Source organism: Meleagris gallopavo, chromosome 21, assembly GCF_905368555.1.
Source record: "Meleagris gallopavo chromosome 21, MGAL_WU_HG_1.1, whole genome shotgun sequence".
Taxonomy (NCBI): domain Eukaryota; kingdom Metazoa; phylum Chordata; class Aves; order Galliformes; family Phasianidae; genus Meleagris; species Meleagris gallopavo.
The window spans coordinates 8,202,816-8,223,696 of record NC_139424.1 but is presented as its reverse complement, the minus strand read 5'-3'; the positions used below and the strand labels follow the sequence as shown (position 1 = coordinate 8,223,696).

Genomic DNA, 20,881 nt, shown 5'->3' with positions numbered 1-20,881 from the left:
TGCTGTACAAAGTGCAGTATAGCGATAAAATAGAGCAATACCTAATTAATATGCATAAAAAGCCTTATAAATAATTTTAACCTGCTCCCTACCACTGATTCCTAAGTGTGAACTCTACTGGAATCAGCAAAGCAGAAAAATGTCTTTGCTGTAAGATAAGGATACCAGAAGTGCGAGATGCTTTCTGAAGAAAACTGCCCATCAACAGAGTGATGGGCTGAGACCTGCCCATTCAGAACTGCCTTTCCCCTGAAGTTGTCATCACTCTCTGAATCCGGACTAGCCCACCCCATCCCACCAACAAATCAATCAGGTTAACGCTTCTGTGGGAACGTCTATCTGGGTTGTCTGGGTTTGCAGCTGGACTGTGTGTGCTGCTGAAGTCCATGACCCAGAACCAGGGGTGACCTAGCAGCATGAGAAAAGCAGGCTGAAACTGCAGCAGATGGTTTTACGGGCACAAAGTTACAGAGAGCCTCTGACAAGAAGCCAATACAGCTCGTGCACTTTCCCGGACTCGTTAGACAAATGGTCTGCACGATATAGTCCCCCTGGCAGCTCTGAGCAGGAGGCAAGTACAGTATCCATATATTCACAGGTACCTCTAATGTACACAAAAATATATAATAAGCATCAGCAGCCTTCATTAGAGTGCAAGTAAGAATTATGGAGATCCTAACCTTGCAAGCCGAATAAATTATTGCCAGAGGATTATTATGTATTCTAACAATATCTAATGTACCTCTTTGTCTCCCATAAATTACAGGGCATCGTGTGACTCCTAGAATACATTCTACCTCTTACATAGCCACTATGTGGTCTTTTCCCCCCCCCCCAAATACACACAATAGAGACTTTAATCAGCATGGTCTTGCACAGAGATTTTAATAGCTGAGAAAAACATAGTTGCAGTCACATGTTCACTGGCCTGTTGTAACTATTTCAATTACCAAAGCAAATGACCACAGTTTAAATGTGCTGATAAAGGGGAAGCTCATTTACAGTGTGTATATAAGAATATCATTATTAGCTATGTAGACCCCTGTTCACAGCTGCCTGGGAATTTTACCAGTGTGTAAAGTATCTCCATCCTGTGTATGCTATGGTAGAGTCTCTATGATTAAATTTCTGCCTTTCAGGCAAAAAATCACCAATAACACCTGCTGCTGCATTGACTCGTCCAAAATGGACTTACCAATGACTCCCAATAGTGAGTCATCAAACTCAATTCACTTCAGCAAGCAAAAAAAGCCCCCTGTATTTTAGCACCTTCTACTCACAGCTGATGAGAGATGACACCTACAAGAATTTAGGCCCTGGTATGGTGTGCATTAACACCAGCAAAGCTGTCTGATTTACATCGAGAAACAGATGTCCCTCAAGTGATCTGGAGATTATCAGCACTTGGTGTATTTCCCTTGCCTCTATCCACAACCAGCCAGCACTGGACTTGGCTGCTACTGTCCAACAGACTTACCTATGCGCTGGATATCTGCTTCAAGGTTTTAAAATGTCTGGATACACCAACAAGGACCAAAGAATTAAAAAGCTTTGTGCATTTTTTGTTGGGAAAGTCATGAGAAATACGCCGAGTAGCACGTTGTATTAAACTGCAAAGAAACCTAAATTTACTTCTTAAAAAATCCCATTTCATTTACAAGGCCTCGATGTTTTACATCATTCTCTCAAATGCTTTCTGATTCAGCTTCCTTTCACCATTTAGCCTGGCACATGCACGCATTAAAACCCCCTTTTGATATGAAGAGTCCAAGAAGGATATTGTGCTTAAGACTTCATGGACTGTATTTTTAATATATATTAGCAAGATGACGGATATCCTGAGTGGACCAGTCAGGGAAAGCAAACGAAGACAAGAAATATTCTCAGGGTGTTATTGATTATCTGTTTTTCAGAGCAGAGGGAATCATTTTTAACTGGTTTAAACTATGATGGACTCAAGTGGAAAACGCAAGTAGAGTTAGCGAGGAGCATAATTGACTGGGCATGGAACTAAGTAACCTCTCAGCACGCTGGAAGTGGTGGAGCAGAGGGGTTACAGCCAGGGCTGCTCCAAACCCACAGCCCTTTCTTCCCAAAGTGAACTCCGCCAGCAGCCAAAGACGACAATGACAACAAGTATGGGGAGGGGGGAAAAAAAAGGAGGGGGGGGGGGAAGGGTCCAGCCACTCAGTTACATGATCTAAATTCTAATCAAACATCATTTAAAGCATGTTTTATTTCAGCCTCTGGAGAGATAGTCCCTCCTGACTCCTCACCATGGCAACCGGTGTCTCATTTCAGAAGTGTCATGCCACATTATCATCTTGCCGGCTCACACACTCCTGCCTGACAAGTTCTCTCTGCCCCTTGTGACAACCATTCCAGGCTTATGCTGTTTATTTTTGGTGTCAGGCTGGCCCTGGCAGATTGAAAGGCAACCTCAACCCCTTGAACAACGAGCACCACACCCCACTTGGTGATAAGAGATGATTTGAGAAGATATTTGCTTACATGTGTATAAGCAATTTGCTGTATGATGAAGCCCCGGTGTGCCTGCGTGAATGCACGCGTGTGTGGATGTGTGCAAAGGGGAAGGAACTGCAGAAGCGTAACGTTTCATGAGAAAACAAACAATTCATTTCGGATCCCAGGCAGTAGGCTTCAATCATCAGATCCTGTCGTACACACAGAATACGAAACGTGGGCCAAAAAGGCACCGAGGGTACTCCCCACAAAGAGAAATGACAGCTAAGCTCGATGCGTCCCTGCGAAATACCCTCGCTGTGTCCCTGCAGAGTGCTGCAAGATGCAGCAGCAGAGGCACTCATAGGAGTAACGGGGACAAAACATAACGACAGTTCACTGCAGGAACATGCTAGGGCCAGATTCATCTCTGCTCTCACGGAGTCCACTTGGAACAGCACTGTTGACAATGAATTACTTGGGATTGTCTGCAATTAGAATCGCATAACCTCGTCTTCAAGTAGCGGGCTGCGTGCATCATGCAGGGCTTCCTTTTAACTATTCAATTTTTACAGCCTGTACATAAGTAGAAAAATGTCTACAGCTAGTGTAAGCACAATTAAAGCTGATAGTAATTGCAGAAGTATGTATTGCATTTGTTTTTAACACTAAGCTTAAGAACACAGCAGCATTTTATATATATATTTACTTGGATGACCGAGATGGCGGTGGCAGAGCAGGACTTCTCTCCAGCAGAATCAGGGATAGCATCCCACCCTCCCACCTCATCAGGCACAGAACAAGTTCCTGGACCAACTCTTCCATTGCTACCTGTCAGGAGGAAAGCTCCAGGGAATCAGAGATGATGTCTACGTAGCAACAGCATGAAGGAGAAATGAAGGAGTAGGTTGGCAGATCAACACAGATTTCATATTTACCGTCCAGCCCAGTTACTGTAGGCTGTGCCTACAGTTGTGCACTTGATTTAGTTTACAGGCACTGCTTTGGCCTTGGGTAACTTGACCCAACATCTTTTATGTTACCTCAGAGAAAGAATCATAAACTGAGCAAAATCCACCCCATTAACTCCAATGCAGTCTTCGATCAAATTGAGAGCTAACTGGAAAGCAGATTTTGTTAAAAACAAACAAAGCAAGATGTGCATTTAATTTTTAATCCATTTTCTAGCAACTGCACCATAGAAAGGCGGGGGCTTACAACAACAAGGCATTTGTACACAAAATATGATAATCCCAAGGCACACTAGTGGCATCCACAGAGTTGGTAAGAGGGGAGCAAGGATGTTTTAAAAACTATAGAATGGGGAGAATTACTGTTGATTATGGAGCAGCAAAGAAACTCCATAGTTGTGAGTGATAGACACAGCAAATGCTACAGGGAGTCCTTCTGGAAAAGGAAAAAAGGGGAACATTTCATCATGCAGAAAAATATCCCAGGAAAAAAGGATGGAGGTGACACCTGTGTGGCTGTTACCAACCATGGGCTTCATTCTGCCCCCAGCTGCACACACGCAGCCCATCAGCACGTAGGATTTCTCAGTTTCTACAGCAAACGCAGGTGTACACCTAAGGGCAGATTTTAACCTTCTCTCTCAAACGATACACAGCAAATGGAGATGGGCTCCCATGGCAGCAAAACACTGCACGGCCACTTGGCTCTACAGGAAACACACCGTATGCATGGCAGTCAGCAGAACCTTTTTACTTCTTCCTGGATGTACTGTGCAAGCAGATACAAATACATACGCTTGCATGCATTGCTACTACCACATAAAACCCACATAACCCTGGGATATCCCATTGCCAAACACCTGAGTACCTCCACAGCTCTTCCTGGGTGCAAAACCTCCAGGACTGCAGCAATGAAAGCGGAACAGAACTCACACTGCCTGCAAGGTCCATCTATTCATCTCCGCCCACAAGACTCCCTCGCACCACTGCATGCTTTTTATACTTCATTAAAGCAAATCACTGATGTTCTTCAGTAGAAAAACATCCCCGAAAAGGATGCAAAGAGCGGCAAGAACTCGGCTCGGGAAGGAGATCTATTTTCATCTTACATTTACAGTTGTTTGCGCATATCTATATATCCATCTGTACCCCTATCTTCATAAAAACCTAACTGCAACAAAATAAATGATAATAATTCTGCCGTTTCTGTTTCCTCTCTTTCCCACCAGAAAGCTGGTAATAAAACAACAAGCTCTCTAAAACAGGCATTACCAACCCAGGCCATGCAAACAAACACTTCACCGTTTTATAATCTCACATGTCGAATGAACATCATCGTTCCCTTCGGTGCCTTAAAATATCAGGTCCATAAAATTACTAAAAGGCAGAGCAGCAATACTGCCTAACACGCAGCCCACGGGAAGGCTGACAGTGCCCCATCATCTTCACTTGTTGGCAGCTCTGGATGTGCATGGCATTGCTGGTTAGGTGAAGTGCTCACACAGCACTGTGCAAACACAGCCGGGCTGTGGGAGCAGCACTCCATGAGGTGACCCCGAGCCCTGGGGATGCGGGTGGGTGCAGCTGGCTCCCTGCCCTTCTGCAGGCAGAGGATGCCAACACTTACCCTAACTCAGCAGCGCAGAGGGACACCAGATCGGGCATTAAAGTGTAATACTCCTTTACACAGCGTGGTCAGCCCACTGCTGTAGTTGGTTTTAAATAACGCTGTGCACTGTGTGATGGATGTTGACAAAACAAAATAACCCTATAATTAAAAAAAAAAAAAAAAAGACCCAAACCCTGAACCGACGTCACCGATAAAAGATACAGAAATGAAAACACGAGCCTGGCTGCTACGGGCTCTCTGTGGTCCAGAATTACGACAAACCTATAATTCTGCAGTCTAATAAGATCAGGTTGGTGGCAAAAGGGGGAGGGGAGCGGAAAACAAGCCTGCGCTTTGCGGAGGGGAGGAAGGAGGCCGGTGAAAATGCTGATATTTACTTAGCGTAAGCGCTGGGCTTGTACAGCCCTCCGTCACAGCGCAGCCCGAAGCTCCGTGCACACAACAGCTGAGGGCAGGTGCGCAACGTTCTGTGCGAGCAGCAGCGCAGCGGAGCAGCCCGAACCGAGCGCGCAGCGCTGCGAGCCGCGCAGTGCCCCCGGCCTCGGGTTGGGCTCCCGTCGGGAGGCCGTGCGGTGCTGCCCGAGAACCGCGGTTCCTCTCAGACAAAGGATTTCTCACAATGCTTTACCTCGGGATCGCCAGGATTCCTTTGCAAACGTGTTTACGTGGGGCCGTAACTTATTTACTTTTACAGACGTTCGTGCATCTGTGCGGCGCGCAACACCTCCCCGTCGGGGAGCGTCCCTTCAGGACTCGGAGCAAAGCTGCCACGCGAGGATCCCCCCTCGGGGCCGCCCCCCGCCGGGAGCAGAACGCCCCGCCCCGCTGCCCTCGGAGCGCCCAGCCGCGCCGCACCTACCGTCGGGATCCGCCGCGAACGGCGGCGCGGGCGTCGGTTTAACGAGGTGTGCAGCAGCCTCTAGCGGCGGAGGGCGGGCGCTGCGGGAGCGGCGGCGGGTCGGGGGTTCCGTCGAGGCGAGCGGCGCTGAGGCAGCCCGGCTCCCCGCAACGCTTCCCGCCGACGGCCGCGGCTCGCGCAGCGCCAGGTGCGCGCGGTGTGCAGCCGTGCCCTCCGGGCTGCGCGGCGCCTCGTGCGCGGAGCGCAGCGCGCGGCTCGAGCGATGCGCGAGGCGGAACCCGAGCGCTTTGCTGCTGCGGCCGTCGGGGAGCAGCCCTGCGGCGGGCATGCCCTACTTCCGAGGGGACGCGTTCCGTCGTCCTTTCCTCGCTTCCTTCTGTTTGAGGTCTGAGGCGGGCCGGGCAGCCCTCGGGCAGCGGGAGCTCTGCCGTGCTGGAGAACCTCCCTCCTCGTCCCCTCTTTACACTGCAGACCCCCAGCTGAGCTCTGATGAAGGCCCCCACGTAACCCCGTCGTGGCCATCACCTGATGGGACTTTGTGAGGGGTTTCATCCGATGCGGTGGGGTTTGTGTGTGCAAACGTGGATCCAGGCTGCCGCGCTCCTCTGCTGTAGGGCAGGCGGCTTTCCTGAAACAAAGACACGAGGACACGCAGTAAGCAGAGCCCGCAGATCCTTCCTGCCAGCCCCCGTTACCTGCTGACCGTGAGCAACATGATGAGTGACTTAATGCTGTTTGGATATCGGATGAATGGCCATTGGGAAAGACCCACAGTAATGCTGTTTTCTCCCCCAAAAAACAAACTCCACTTTCAGATAAGCAACGTTGGCAAAGGGATGATTGGAAAGCTGTTAATTAGAGCTCCCTAGCACATGTTGCAGAAGCACAGCTGTTGGCCTTGGGTTGGACCCACCCTGCAGGTTCTCCAGCCAGGCCAGGTGCCCTCGGATCCTGCAGGGTTTGTTCCCTTCCTCATGCCTCTTTTGTACCTCAGTTACATTCACTCTGTAACGCCTCCCCTGGTGCCCTCAGACCCCCCCATAGACTCCCCAACCTCCCCACTCACAGCCAGGGCAACAGAAACCAATGCATCCTCACAGCAGCTGTGTGTACCACCAGCTCAGAGCTCCATCAGGCATTTCCATGTCCCACACTCATCACTTCCCCTCCATTATCTTGACTCTGTTACACCCAACCTTCGCTGCCACTGCACAAGTTGTATCTCTTGGCTCTCCCTGGCTCATGATTTGCACAAACTCCTCACAAACCCTCCATCAGTTTTCCTGTTACCGGTCCAGCTTCCAATTTCTGAATCTTTGATGGTTTCCCTTACTTACATTCATAACTTCTCCTATTTCTCTACTGCAGTCCCAGATTATGATGCACATTGGCCACTCAGCCACACGAGGTACCTTCTGCACCACCAATTTTTATTCCTGGAAAGCCTTCCTCAGACCTCTGGACATGACACTTGCAGGAACCTCTCCATTACTGGTCTTCAAAGAGGTTCTCATTTCCCGCAACAGTTTTTCCTGCTTTCTGCTGACTCAGGTGAAAATCCTGAGAGAGGGCTGACATGGACCGCATGCTTTCAGGGTCTTTCAACGCTCTAATTTCTCCATCACCTCTGCTCAGTTTCCTTCAATATTTCTTCTTTATGCAAAAGGAAATTTATCTTTCATTCTGGCACCTGCCCTGCCATCTGCCTTTGTGAACACGAAGGAAAACTGTCACTGATTTTTTTTTTTTAAACAATGTCCATCAATAAATAACCCTCAGCAGCTTTTAGAGTCTTTCCATCGCTGATCTATTATTCCTTTGGCCCATGCAACATTTCTTATTATTTATTATAACCTTTTTCACAGCCTTCCCTCCATTTCCCACCACTGCTTGTCTTGTCAGTTCTTTTACTCCTTGGTTTGTTCTGCATTTGCAGCTTCAGGATCCAGTATTATCACATCCTTGTTCACACAGGCAGGGCTGCAGGAGCTCCCAGGCAGGCAACACACCACTTAAGATGGGAGAATTCAAAGGGTGGCAGAACTAAAAAAAAAAACAACAATGGAATTACAAGTATATGGCAATTACAAGCATATGACACATAAGAGGGAGGGCAGCAAAGACCTTGTGCTGACTGTGAATATCGCTGACCGTTTCACACCAAGCCTGTGTATCACACTTTAATTCATGCATTCCCTCTTTAAACCAACCCTTGTATATTTCCCCTTCTTTCCATTTTATTCTGATTTGGAAATCCATTGAACTTTCCACTTCTTTTTCCCAACCAGAAAAAAATTTCTCGATTCCCTTTCCTGAAACTCAGTTTATTTTTAGTGACAGTGCTTGCAAACTGCAGAAAGGGAGGGCTGTTGGTTGTTTTATTTTCAGTCTTTTCAGTGCTGTTCTCACCCACAATTCCATGTGGGTCATCTCTGGTTTTTAATAGTTGCATCCACCTTAACTCCTACAAGAGCAAGTGCAAAAAAGCCAGAGCCCTGCGGGTCAAAGTAGAATTGTTCTTTATATACAGGGAACACATTTCACTGTCATGCAGTTCCTGCCCATGTTTTGTGTTCCCATTATTAATCCGTTTCCCTACTCATCCCCACTGCTCTACTCACCCCAGCTCCAGCCTGGGTGCTTCATGGGACAAGGGAACCAATAAAAAGGCATTTGTGAAAATGACTGTTTCAGGGGAGATAAAATATCATTATGTGAAATGGATTTGCTGGCACTCCTCACCAAATTTAGCACCTATTAAATTATAGAAACCATTATTCCTCTTACCCAGAAAAGTCTGAAACTTTCTCTAAAAGATGTATTTTATTATTTTAAGTGGGGCTTAAGTGTATTTTTTCCTTGTGATAAATTTCCACGTATGAATTTTCTTAGAGATACAACAGTCTTGTTCGACTGATTTTATTGCTCAAATAGGACAACAGCACTCCCTTCTTACAGTACAGGAATATTTCCCTTCTGAAACGAGGTGTTTGGAATTTAGGTAGCTGGGTTTTCACATGGCAAGCCTTTAAGCAGCAAATATTGTCGATGCTTAACCATACAAAATGATACAGATTCTTTTATTAACGGGGCAAGTGTTGAAGAAAACCAAGTGCTTTTATGAAAAAAAAAATCATAGAATCATAGAATGGCCTGGGTTGAAAAGGACCAAAATGATCATCTAATTTCTACCCCCCCTGCTATTTGCAGGGTCGCCAACCAGCAGCCCAGGCTGCCCAGAGCCACATCCAGCCTGGCCCTGAATGCCTCCAGGGATGGGGCATCCACAGCCTCCTTGGGCAACCTGTTCCAGTGCACAAAAATAGTGCTGTGCTTCCCAAGCACAACATAAGTAAACCCTGTCCCTGTGCTCTACCACGATGTTTTCTAAGCTCTGACTTCCCACCAGCCTTGTATGCCGTACCAGCATGGACGGTCCATGCAGGATGGGCTGAATGGAGTTGTAGGAAAGGGCATTTTTTCTCCTTCCATCGGGTGTTGTGCTTTGGGAGGACGGGAGGCTGAAGGAACAGAAGTGTTGTCTGAGTCTCTAATCAAACTTCTCCCGGCCGGGTGTGAGAGGCCAAACTAATTAAACAGAACATCAGCCCTCTGAGGGAGTCAGGCGTCGGGAGAACACTGCCTGCGGAAAGCAGAGTGGGTTGGAAAAGCAGGTGCCTCGCAAAGGATGGAAGTGTGACCTTGCAGGACAGAACTGAAATGCGCTCATGGGAATACTTTGTGTAGGTGCCTACAGAGGTTGGGAGCAGATGTTGCCATGATCTTACATGCAGGAGGCAAATGAGGAGCAGAAAGATGAGAAAGACCGGTCCCATTTGATCACCGAGCATAGCAAGAGCGGAAGAGAGTGGATGCACCTCTGCAAACAGTTTTTTTCCTCTTCCTTTTTAACGTTAAGAAACTTCGAAACACCTGCAGTGGGAAACAAAAGGTTAATTAAAAAGAACCCCAGTCTTTGCACTAAACTGATTGCTGGGACTCCTGCCAGCCTGGGAAGGTTAAAGAGCTCAAGCATGCGTGGGCTGTGGGGGGAATGGCTAAAATTTACAGCTAGCTCCCTGGAAAGTCACAGTTCAGCTGTTCTCCCGGAGCAGGTGCTCATGGGAGCGGGCCTGTCCCTTTCAAAGCGTGAAGATTGATGAAGCCTTCGCTCTCACCAACTGTAAATATACAACCAGCCTTGTCAGAGCAGGTTTGTAACATCACTTGCTGACAGCAAGAAATTTTTTTTAACCTCCCAAACACACACACACACACACACACACACGCTTACCCCACACAGACACACACACACATGATAAAGAATAAAAATGGGCTTTTCCCAGGAAACGCAGAAAGGCAATAAATAAAATGACGGGAAAGGCATTTATGTTTTCCCTGCCCGGAGAGGCAATAGACAGAGGACATGCACGGGGTGATTTCATCCTGTCCTGGAAAACAAGCAACATCTTCCTTGGGCTGTGCAGTTTATGGCCAAGTCCTGCACAGGGCTCAGGCGCTTCACAACAGAGCCAACACCGCAGCCTGGTGGGCTTAAATCACTGCAGCACTGTGCTGCCAGCCGCCCTCCGTGGAGATGGAGAACAAGCAATTGTGAGAGAAGATACTGCTAAAATGACCATTTTACACCGCCCTGGTGCCTACTTCCTGAGGACTTCATAACGTGGTACAGATAGAAATTACTTATTCTTTGCAGCCACACAGAAGGGTCTTTAGAAAGTTGGACACAGATGTGTTTAGATTGGGATTTTCAAAGTTTTTTGGAGCATCCCTCTGAGCCTGTGGAACCACACAGACTATGAATGGGCTTCAGTGACTGAACTCCTTGGATGATTGGAAGCAGAATTAATATTCGTGTATGAGTTTATTGTCCTGCCCCAGAATTCATTTTTAGCATTGCAGTTGTCTGAACTAAAATAATTCCGCAGCGCCCTTTTCTCTTTTCTTTCCCAAGGAAATTCCTTCTGTGTTATCATTTTCTCTACAGCAAAATTTCAGGCTAATAGAAAACGTTGAGCAGATCTCTTTTGTTTGGCATTGCCTTGGCAGAGTGGAGGGATTAAACTGGTTGCTGTAGGAAACATCAGCCCCGTCTGTCTGCCAACAAATTCTACCTTGGAAATTCATCAGCTTTTGTTTGGTGAGGTTTTTTGCCCGTTTGGTGGGGCACTGGCTTTTGGATTTGCTCCACTGCTTCTGTTCTGCTACTTCCTTCTGCTTTTATTAATAGAATAGCACACGACTCCCTACTCCTCAGGCTCCATGATCTATCCCACTGTGCTTTCAGGCAAAACCAGGCCTCCAATGCTTTTCTCACATTTTCAAAAAGCCCTCTTGCTATCTCTTTCTATGAGACAAAGAAGTTTCTACATCTCCAACGTGAAGCCCCAACAGGCCTTGCTTGCACATTGACCTGTCCACCATACGTTTCATTTGCATTTCTTTCGAGGTCCTTCAAGAATGAACACACCTACAAAAAAACCACGCAACTCGCTGTTTGCAAACTGCCACATTCTTCCTTTGCTTGTGTTACATCCGTCTCACAAATTCTCTGCCTGACGTGGCTGTTAGAATTGCTAACGCTCTGTGATGAGGACTGCTGCTGTCATTTCGGCTGTGTTTACCCAGTGCCCCTCACAGCAGGGCTCCCCTCCCCACCACGGTCCCTCACACTGCAGCATATGCTAATAAATAACAGGAGAACAAGATACTTCCCTCTTTGTGGCAGCAGAATTGTAACAATCCTGATGAATACGCCAAGGACTGGGAATGTTTCCAGAAGCTGTAAGGAAAGAAGCAGTAATTTATTGCAGGTGCTAAAAATACATCATATACCTGTGAATACAGGTGACCATCACTTGCTCAGGCAACCGGTGCTGTCCTTGGAGAAGAAAGACCACGAAGGTCTCTTTCTAACATAGAGCAGCAAACAGCAAAGTCCTCCCCAAGTTCTGGGGGGCAGGAACTGATACATGCTTGCATTTTACTCCACGGCAGAGATGAAAAGCAAAGGTGGCCTGAAATACAATTAAATGTTCTAATAATTAAATAATATCCTACTTGGGTTTCTGGATGGATCCAAAATGTTGTAAGTAATTTTTTCTATCGGGTTCATTATTACCCTTACACTTCATACACCATTGCCACATTCCTCCCGTTTAATTTTGCTTATCCCTTCAGCAAAATCCCCCCTCTGGTACATCCCTGGTTATGTGCCTGGTCCTGCCCCATCTCTGTCTCCCCTGCACCCATTGGCACTCTCTGCCACTCCACAGCCATTGAAGCAGAAGGGCTGGGGCTCTGCCCCCCAGGGCAGCCAGGTGCTGGGGGGGCACAGACCCCTTTGCACATCTATATAAATGGAACCAGCTGCCCTGCTGTCAGAGCTCCCCAAGTTTCCAGGGCGCCTGATCAAGCCGCATTCCCTGGGTTATTCACGGATGCTTTCTCAGAAGCCTAAATGGATCAAGGTTTTTTTAAGGCTAATAGGGCAGCTCCAGTTTCCATCAGCTGAGGACGAGGCCAAACAACTTGCTTTCATTAGCTCATTTATTTTTGCCAAGAGGGCAGGCAAGGCATCCTCACCCATCCCATCCCATCCCCCATGCAACTCCCAATTCAGACTTTGCAAGGCAAAGAGGAGGAACCCAAAGCAGCAAGCATGCCCGCTCAGCTCCAGATCTCCCAGCCCTCCCACCCCACCCAGGGAAATACGCAGCATTACAAACTCTGGCAGCTGGGAGCATCTGATTATTTGTATGGAAATTCGCTCCAAGTTGAGAAGTGGATCAATGACTATTTCTCAAGCTGGCTCCATTTTGAGAACCAAAATTGACTTCTGGAGAAGCTGCTTGATTTCCCAGCTCTCCCCCACCAGAAAACAGATTATTACATAGGGCAGGGGTGATATAATTCAACTCCAAATAGGTTTGGGGCCTATTAGACCCAAATATAAAACTCACCGAGGCTCCAAGGAAAAGAGAATTGCTCCGTGCTTTACTCTTCCTTGCCAGGCCCTTACTCCTATCTCTGTTTGGTGTAAATCCATTTGCTTATATTCAGCGCTCCATACAGATGGAAATGGCAGCTCAGGACATAACACAGGAGAGACTCATTTCGAGCAATTTAGTTCTCCTCCTTTCCCAGCTCCCCAGTTTGCCCTATTTCCATTACCCAACCGCGTCACCTCTGCTTTCTATATAGCATCGCTGTCTGCCCACATCTCTCCTTGTTCTTTTTTTTTTTTTTTTTTTTTACCCTTGAAAATACTTTTCTTCTACTTTCAGGCCTTTCCCTTCTGCGTCCCACATCTCTGGGTACACCCACCGCACACCCCCAATGTCAGCACCCTCCCCTGCCCAGGAACTGTGGGTGCTCTTTTGGCACTGTGTTTAATTCTGGAGAAATCCAGCTCACCCTCACTACGTAGCCTCACCCCTCATACCATTCGGAGTGAGTTTTAATTGAACGTTCTGATTTTAAGAGGCAGTGTGATGCTGAAGCCTTCTTTTCACAGCTGAGAGATGTGCCAAACACACAGAGAGCTTGCCCTGCTCAGCCTGGGACAAGCAGCACCTTTCCAATCTGTCCTCAAAGGGGAAATTATGACTTTCCCTTCTTCCCCCCTTCCCTCTCAGCCTGGCCTCTCCCAGGATCAGGATCAGCCTGCAGAACACAGTGTTGTGCTGCAGGAGCTGTTTGCTCTTGCCACGGCTCTATGGAAGATTTATCATGAGCTGTGCCTCTCTCTGCTCCATCCCAGCCCAGGGCAGAGTTCCCCTTCCCGGAGCCAGGTGTAACAGCAATACCCTCCTTCCAGTTTGTCACTTAAAGCACCTCGGGGGCAGCAGAGGTAACACAGATCCATGCTGTTAACGCACGGTGCTGGCTGCAGGTTAGCTAGGCCTCCATAAAGAGGCTTTTAATTTAGCTCTAATAGGGAGGTGATTGTATGTTAAATAAATACTAATTGATTATTTAATATATATGCGTTGAGGGTTAACTGCTATGTAATGAGCTCCTCTCCATTAGTGGGGCTGCTAAACGTCAATTAATATGGGTTTTATAATCAATTGATATTTCACATGCCCTAACTTGCCTGTTTAGACTTAATGGGTCAGCATTTCTGAAGTGGCCAATGCCAATAGATTCCTTATAAAATGAAAAAATATTTGTTGGCAGATTTAGCACAGAGTGGAAAGTTACGGATCTATGAAAAGCTCGGCCAACCAGCTCTGCAGAGCTGGGCATGGTGGGGCCAGTCTGTCTGATACCAAGAGCTGCACATGGCAGAAAGCTCTGCAGAGGGGAGCAGGACGCAGCCACCCTTTGGATCCCACATAAGCTGCTCCTGCTGCCCATTTGCAGCTGGATGTGTGCTGGAGATGTGAGAGGCAGCACCCCATTTGGAATGGACTGTCAGATAACTTCTAGGGGCAAGATCTTCAAGAATGACCAGAGGATTTGAACACACGGCTTCCATTTATTTTCATAAGCAACATGTCTCTGCATCTCCCAGCTGCCTTTTTGAATGCCTAGCGGCTTAGATTTTATTCCCTTTGCCTCTTCTCCCCAAACACATACAAATAAATTACATGCAAGCTGTTTCTGGTATAGGCCAGGGAGAAAACAAGGAAGTTTCTAATGAAAGGAATGATCATAATGCATTTATGACCATTATCAAACAGTATTTCCTCTCTAATTTCCTTATTGGCAGTTTTCCTGATTGTGGCAGGGTTTCACTCAGCTTGCCAAAAACTCAGGCTGGAGGAGAAAGCACACGGAACTACACCCACCCCACTCCCACCTGTGAGCATCACTTTGGGTTTGCCCCCATCTCCATGTACTCATTCTGGTATGCAACAGCACTCATTAAAGGGAACCTGATTGCTCTTGCTGTTGTGGAAAGCAGCTCATCTCACCTACCCTGGAAGAAGGCCAGTTCCCACAAACTGCCTCACAGCCCAAAGCCTGGGTGAGACAAGGTGTTCATCTCCCACACACAGTAGGTTTTGTAAAAGCCACGGATGTTTTAAGTGATAAAAGACAGTGCCCAAAGCAGGGGAATGCAGGGCAGCACCTTCTCTTACTGCATCTGTACAGCGCTAAGACAATGGGGCTTAAAGCATCATTGCAGCCTTCAGGCAGTGTTATGATGCAGATAATAAAGATGAAGAAAGAACAAAGAGGAATGTGTGGCCAGCCCATGGTTTGAAGTCTCCAGGCTGATTTATGTCATCTGAGGATCTGGCCCAGTTAAATCTAATTTTAACATCCTTGACAAATTCGCTTTAACGGCAAACTGTCAAAAGGGAACCTTTTCTCCTCCCCTCATCCTTCCATCTCCATGAGCTGTTCCCTGTGACAACACTGTTCTCGAGCTGTAATTGGCAGTATCATTCCATTATCACTTATTCTTTAGGCCTGAGGATTTCATTCCTTGCAATTTTCCTGTTGTACAAATTCACGTCTATTATTTTAACACACGTGCATGCATCCATTCCCTGCGTGTGTGCTGCGTGCCTGTGTGCCAGGAAAACAGTACTTAAATCTGAAAGGGCCATTGTCTTATAGACCGTCTTACGGAAGCAAAAGAGCTAATTACTGGTGACAGGTAGTTATGATTCTATGACTTGCAGTAGGAGGTGTCTGGCACCCTCAGCAAACAGTCTAGATTCTCCTTATAAGCATTTTAAATGGACGATTATCCTAATGAACTTAATAGCATCGCTATCCAAGGACAGCATCAACTCATTGCCATCCTATATTTTCCAGAAATAGCTTCTCTTTAAACAGTGTGCCCCTGCTTTGAACAGTAATGGTTTTTAAAAGTGTCTTAGCACACAAAAGCAAAATCTTTTTTGAAACAGGGTGGAATTGGTTGGTGATTATCACTGAAAAGCTGGCAGCCACCAGCTAACCTTCTAACAATGAAATATGGGAATTTACCTTCATGCTTCAATGCTTGCTATTCAGCTGTCTACCAGGGTCTAAATCAATGATTCTACACCCTCCACTCAAGGTTTCTCTTTCAAATGCTGCAGATATGACCTTAAGTTCATCATCTAAACAATGCAGTTCACGTTTAATTTCATTAATCTAAGATCTTCCATAAAATTGCAATATGGCACCATACCTTTCAAGTACCTTCATTAAAATCCATGTTATTTCTAAATCCTATGCATATCTATGAGGTCATACGGTGTTTTATTAGAATGGATTTTTGAAAGGCTCAGCTCTTTTATCACCAATTGTCATAAGGTAGTTTACAATAAATTAGAAAAGAAACAAAAAAAACCCACACACAATCTCATTCCTACCACTTAGGTGGTAAACAGATCTCCCATTTCTGAAAATTATCCCCTTTCCTAATTTTTACCCTCTTTCTGAGGATTTAACAATTGCAGGAAAGAGAAGGATATCTTGAAACCCTCCTGACTCATGAATTTCTGCTACTTGCCATGCCCAGTGCAGTTCCCTTGCTGACATGTGTCCATTCAGATCCAAGGGCCATTATTTTCAAGCTTTGTCACTATGTGTCTACATGGCACCATGTTTTCAAACCACACACAGGATTTTTTATTATTATTCTTGGAATAATAAATTGGCACAAGCTCATTCTTCTGCCGCATTCCTTCCCCGATCTCTCATCTATTTCACAGATTACTTGGTATTGCAATAGTACTTTGCAGGGCTATTCAGGAGCAGGGACCTCCATGATAACAGATGCCAAGAACACAAAGGACAGATTGTGCACCATGAACCCACAGCCCTCAGCACTCCCCATCCACACAACTACAAGATATGTCAGGGAAAGAACGTTTCTTCTTGATGCTGTGCTTGCAGGGAGCGTTAGCATCCCCACAGACACCAGAAGGAAGGCAGCACCTCTCTGTGTTCCACCTGCACACCTCACACAAACATCCAAGCACCGAAATTTTTCACAAAAGTAAAGAGGACAACATCTGTGCCCAAACAAAATCAATATTCCATGCTACTTCCAGCTCTGAAGCCAAATACTGAGCAGCCTGAAGCTGTCCTGTGGTCCTGCTCTCAGTCCTGGCACTGTTTGAGGTTCCAGCAGCAGACAGCAACGCACTGCTACAGGTATGTCATTTGTGACCAACCTGCTGATGACTTCAGCTTCACCTTCCTTGGTCTGTCTATGGAAGGGCAGCCAGGCAGCAGCCCCACGCCTGCGGTGTAGCATCACTCTGAAGAAGCAATTACAGCGAGCGGAGCAAGGAACTAAAGACAGCTCACCTAAATGAACTGAGGGAAAAGTACATGAGAAAACAGGAAAATGTCTTCATCACTTTTCAGGCTTCAAATTGGAAAAACAGGAATCAATACAGCAGAACTTCATTTAATGGTGTGAAAAACAATCCGGCCCGCGACAGGCAGGAATCACTTATTGCCAAACAAACAGGCCAATTAGGCCGGGCAGGGCTGTGGGGTTCTTCAGGGTGTGGGGCTCTGGGGCACAGCCAGCACCATCCATGGGCAGCTCAGGCTCCTCACGCATACAGAACGGCAGCACCAGCACTGCCACGCAGGGATTTCATTGCCTTTGCTGTCATTGCCACCGCCAGCATGTTAAACAGATTAATGGAAGCGATGGAGAGGGAGCATAAAACACCCAGCCTTCGCCCTGGGCCGAGTGCCACCAGAACAGAACGAGGCTGCAGCTGACATTTGCAGAAGTAACACTGCGTTATTAAAACAAATTTGGCACGAAGAGAAAACATGTTTGCTTTGCACATAATAACAGCTACGAGAGCATATTCAAAATCAAATATTTGCAAGGCAGAGCACAAGGGTTTTCTCCTCCCCTTCTCCTCCTCCTGGCCACCCAGAGCCGCTCCGTGTGCCACTGCATCTCATGGCCAGAGTTTTAGAAGTAAATGCAGAGCAGACACCGGGTCTGAGCTGCAAATCTAGCTTCGAATCGATATTTGTCTGAAAAAAAAAAATAAAAAAAATCAAGCCAAACCATGTGGCACAGCCTCTGGATGCGTTCACACAAAACTGCTACGCACTGCAATTTTTCTCTCGCTTTTTTTTTTTTTCCCTTCTCCCGAAACATTGGTTGTATTTTCTCCCTTTATTTATTGGAGTGCTGAATGGATTATTTCGGTAATAAATCAGGCCCTTTCATTACATTTTTTAAGGTGTTGTCGCTGTTATGAAGTACAGCGTGCCATCAAAATTAAGCTCAGATTGCATTACCACCTATTTTATAGAGAGAGAGAATTACTCGATGGATTTTTTCCAGCTCTCTAAACACGGGGTGTCTTTCCTTCACAGAACAACCTGCTCCCCAGCTCCACAGGAACGTTCTCCTACAAGATATGAACATTCCACCCAGCTTGTCTCTCAGATACCTTTGTGTTATGCTTTAGAATAGAGTGATGCTATTTCTTTAAGCCCAAACTAGCTGCTCATGCAACCAGAAGGAATTGTTAACAGGTGAGGCGATGCTAGAGCATCACTCCGTGCCTGGCTCCTCCTTGCATACAGAGTACACATCAGGAGTGGCTCTGCTGAAGTCAGTGCAGTTACCTCATAGCAGAATTGCCTACACAGGACTGCAGTGAGGCGGCCCTCTGCTTTGCTGCCTCCATGGCAGAGGGCACTGAGCAAGGAGCTGATTCCCAGGGTTGGTTCTTGATGACATCCGCTGAGCATGAGGACGTTTTCCTCACCCAGTGCTAGCTTCCCCAGCACATGGAGCCCATTCCATTGCTCCTCTGTACCCTGCAAGGCACAAATAGCATCACTTGGGCTATATATTTCCAAGGAAGTTGCTATCTAAGAGGCTTGTGTACGTACATTCTCTTCTCTTTGGGCATAAGCCCAAAGTAATTGTGTATGAAGCACTGCAAGCAATATGAGCAGGAACAGAACCCTGCATGCAGCAGGTGGGACAGGAAAGCCCAGCTGAGCCCCCACCCCAAGCCCAACTTCTCCTCCACTAAGCATTCCACCTGCAAAGAGCATTAAAACACTGCCCTGTTAAAAGCACTGGAACTGAAGCATACGCCTGAAGTTGTGTGTTACAAAAATACAGTCATTGTATTTCCCTTAGACAGCAGGCACAGAGGAGAGCTGCGTGCTGTGGACACTGTGCTGAGTGGCACAGCTGAGCCAGGCAGGCTGGTGGCCATGGCTTTCAGGCACAGCTCAAATCTCCACCACCCTGCTGCTGGTTTTAAGCAGTAGGTGGCACTTCAGGAAAGTTTCTCCTAAATTTCCGTAGCACGGTGCTTTTGTGCACTCCTATTCTGCACCATCCCTTTAAATTTGCAGTAACATTTTTTGCCAGCACTTATAGAAACCAGATCGTCCCTGAAGAGATGAGCAAGCAATGCCTCACCTGCACACGGCTCAGCCTCCGCTCAGGCTGCTCCTCCTCCCATCCCACCCGCACCGGCTGGGAGCAATCCAGGGAAATTAGTGGCATTACCCTCTGCGAGCCCGCCAGCACTTATGCTCCAATCTTCAGAAAAGTGACTGCAAATCTGCAGCCACGTCTGCCTATTGCTACAGAAGTCATTTTCGAAAACTAGCAGCTGCACATTACGTGCGACACTGAACGCCGCGTGCGTCCGTGACCGCTGCCGCATCCTGAGACAGCGCTGCGGAGCCCTTCATTCGTCTTCCCCGACAGCAACCCAGGACTGAGATGTGATGTTTTACTGAGACCTTCCTCCCGCAGCACCTGCAGGTGCCCCACTGGGGATGGCCATGGGCCCACGGGCACACAGCGGGATGCAGCCAGGACACCATCCAAACTTTGGTCGCCCACTGCAGACCCAGCGCAGAGCTGCTCAAGGAGTTAAATGTATTAAGCAATTTACAATTAATATAGAACTCATTCCAGAGATATCTACTAGAGAGTACAACAGGGCAATTAACCCACTAATACACTAGGCTATTACATCGCTATGTCTCTTATTTTAGCCTGAGGTGATTTGAAACGCATTGGATTAAAGGATATTACAGGAGATAGCATGAAAAATAGCTTAATGTAATGAGCCATCCCGTGATGTCTGCTATTAAAGATGATTTGCAGTTGAAAACTACAACATACAGTAGTTCAGCCATTTAGAAACATGAGTGTTTAACCCTTTTCTAGCCCCCGTCCCTTGGAGGGATCCATGCGAGAGCCCCTCCTCTCTCCCACCTCCTCAGCCTTTATCTGAGGATTATCAGATGCATTTTATTAAAGCACAATGGTACCATTGGGAGACCGGTGCCTGAGGTTGATAGAAATCCAGCAATCTGCTAATAACTTTTAGAACAAGATGCCTGAGAGAGTAAATAGGCCAAGGGAGGCTGTGTGACTGGCGAAGCGCTGGTGAAATGGGAGCATCGTGCATTTTTGCCCTGCCCTTGGGCCTGTCACACCTGCTCCACCTCAGCCTGTGTGGCGAGACACCTCTGCACCCACGTGCCATAGGGGACACCAAGCCATTCCCCAGACACTGCCCCAGGGCAGCCATGGGATGCCAGGCAGGGCTGATGGCATGGGAGAGCCTCCTTCTAATGGAGGAACCTGTCACTGTCACCACGGTGTCAGCATCACCGCCCAGCCCTGCTCTTATGAGCGCCCTTCTGCATCCCTGCAGTCCCAGGCGGCACGGAATCTGTCATGCCTTGTTTCCATCCAGAAGAAGGAGCGGTGTGGGAGAAGGGCAGGGGATGACCAGCTCTTCCTGACCTCTTCTCCTTCAATTTCGCTCCTCTCCTTGGCGAGGAGGAGACGGCCATCACGCTAGGTGGAACCGACAAACCCATCTCCGCATTGCTCCCTGCACACACAATAGCTGTGTCACTCGGCATCAGGGACGGGATGACGTGATGACGTGACGAAGTGATGGCCCCAACCTGGGCAGCTCTCAGCCCTCCTGCTGGGGCAGTGCTGGGCTGCCGGAC

General features: G+C 47.3%; 1 protein-coding gene across 6 annotated transcripts in view; it reads right to left on the bottom strand.

Moving 5' to 3' along the window:
• Positions 1–5,291: 5,291 nt before the first annotated feature.
• The window catches only part of MRM1 (mitochondrial rRNA methyltransferase 1), a 39,602-nt gene continuing 24,012 nt past the window's right edge, over positions 5,292–20,881 (bottom strand). For 2 of the 6 annotated variants that reach the window (XR_014887647.1, XR_014887649.1), the window contains 2 exons: positions 9,712–11,726; positions 7,753–7,966 (listed from right to left, as the gene is read on the bottom strand). The gene's annotated coding sequence lies outside the window, so the exon portion shown is untranslated. Of the gene's footprint in view, positions 6,552–7,752; positions 7,967–9,347; positions 11,727–13,172; positions 18,701–20,881 lie in introns of those variants that run through there. The other 4 variants (XR_014887651.1, XR_014887650.1, XR_014887652.1 and 1 more) reach the window with 4 other exon arrangements.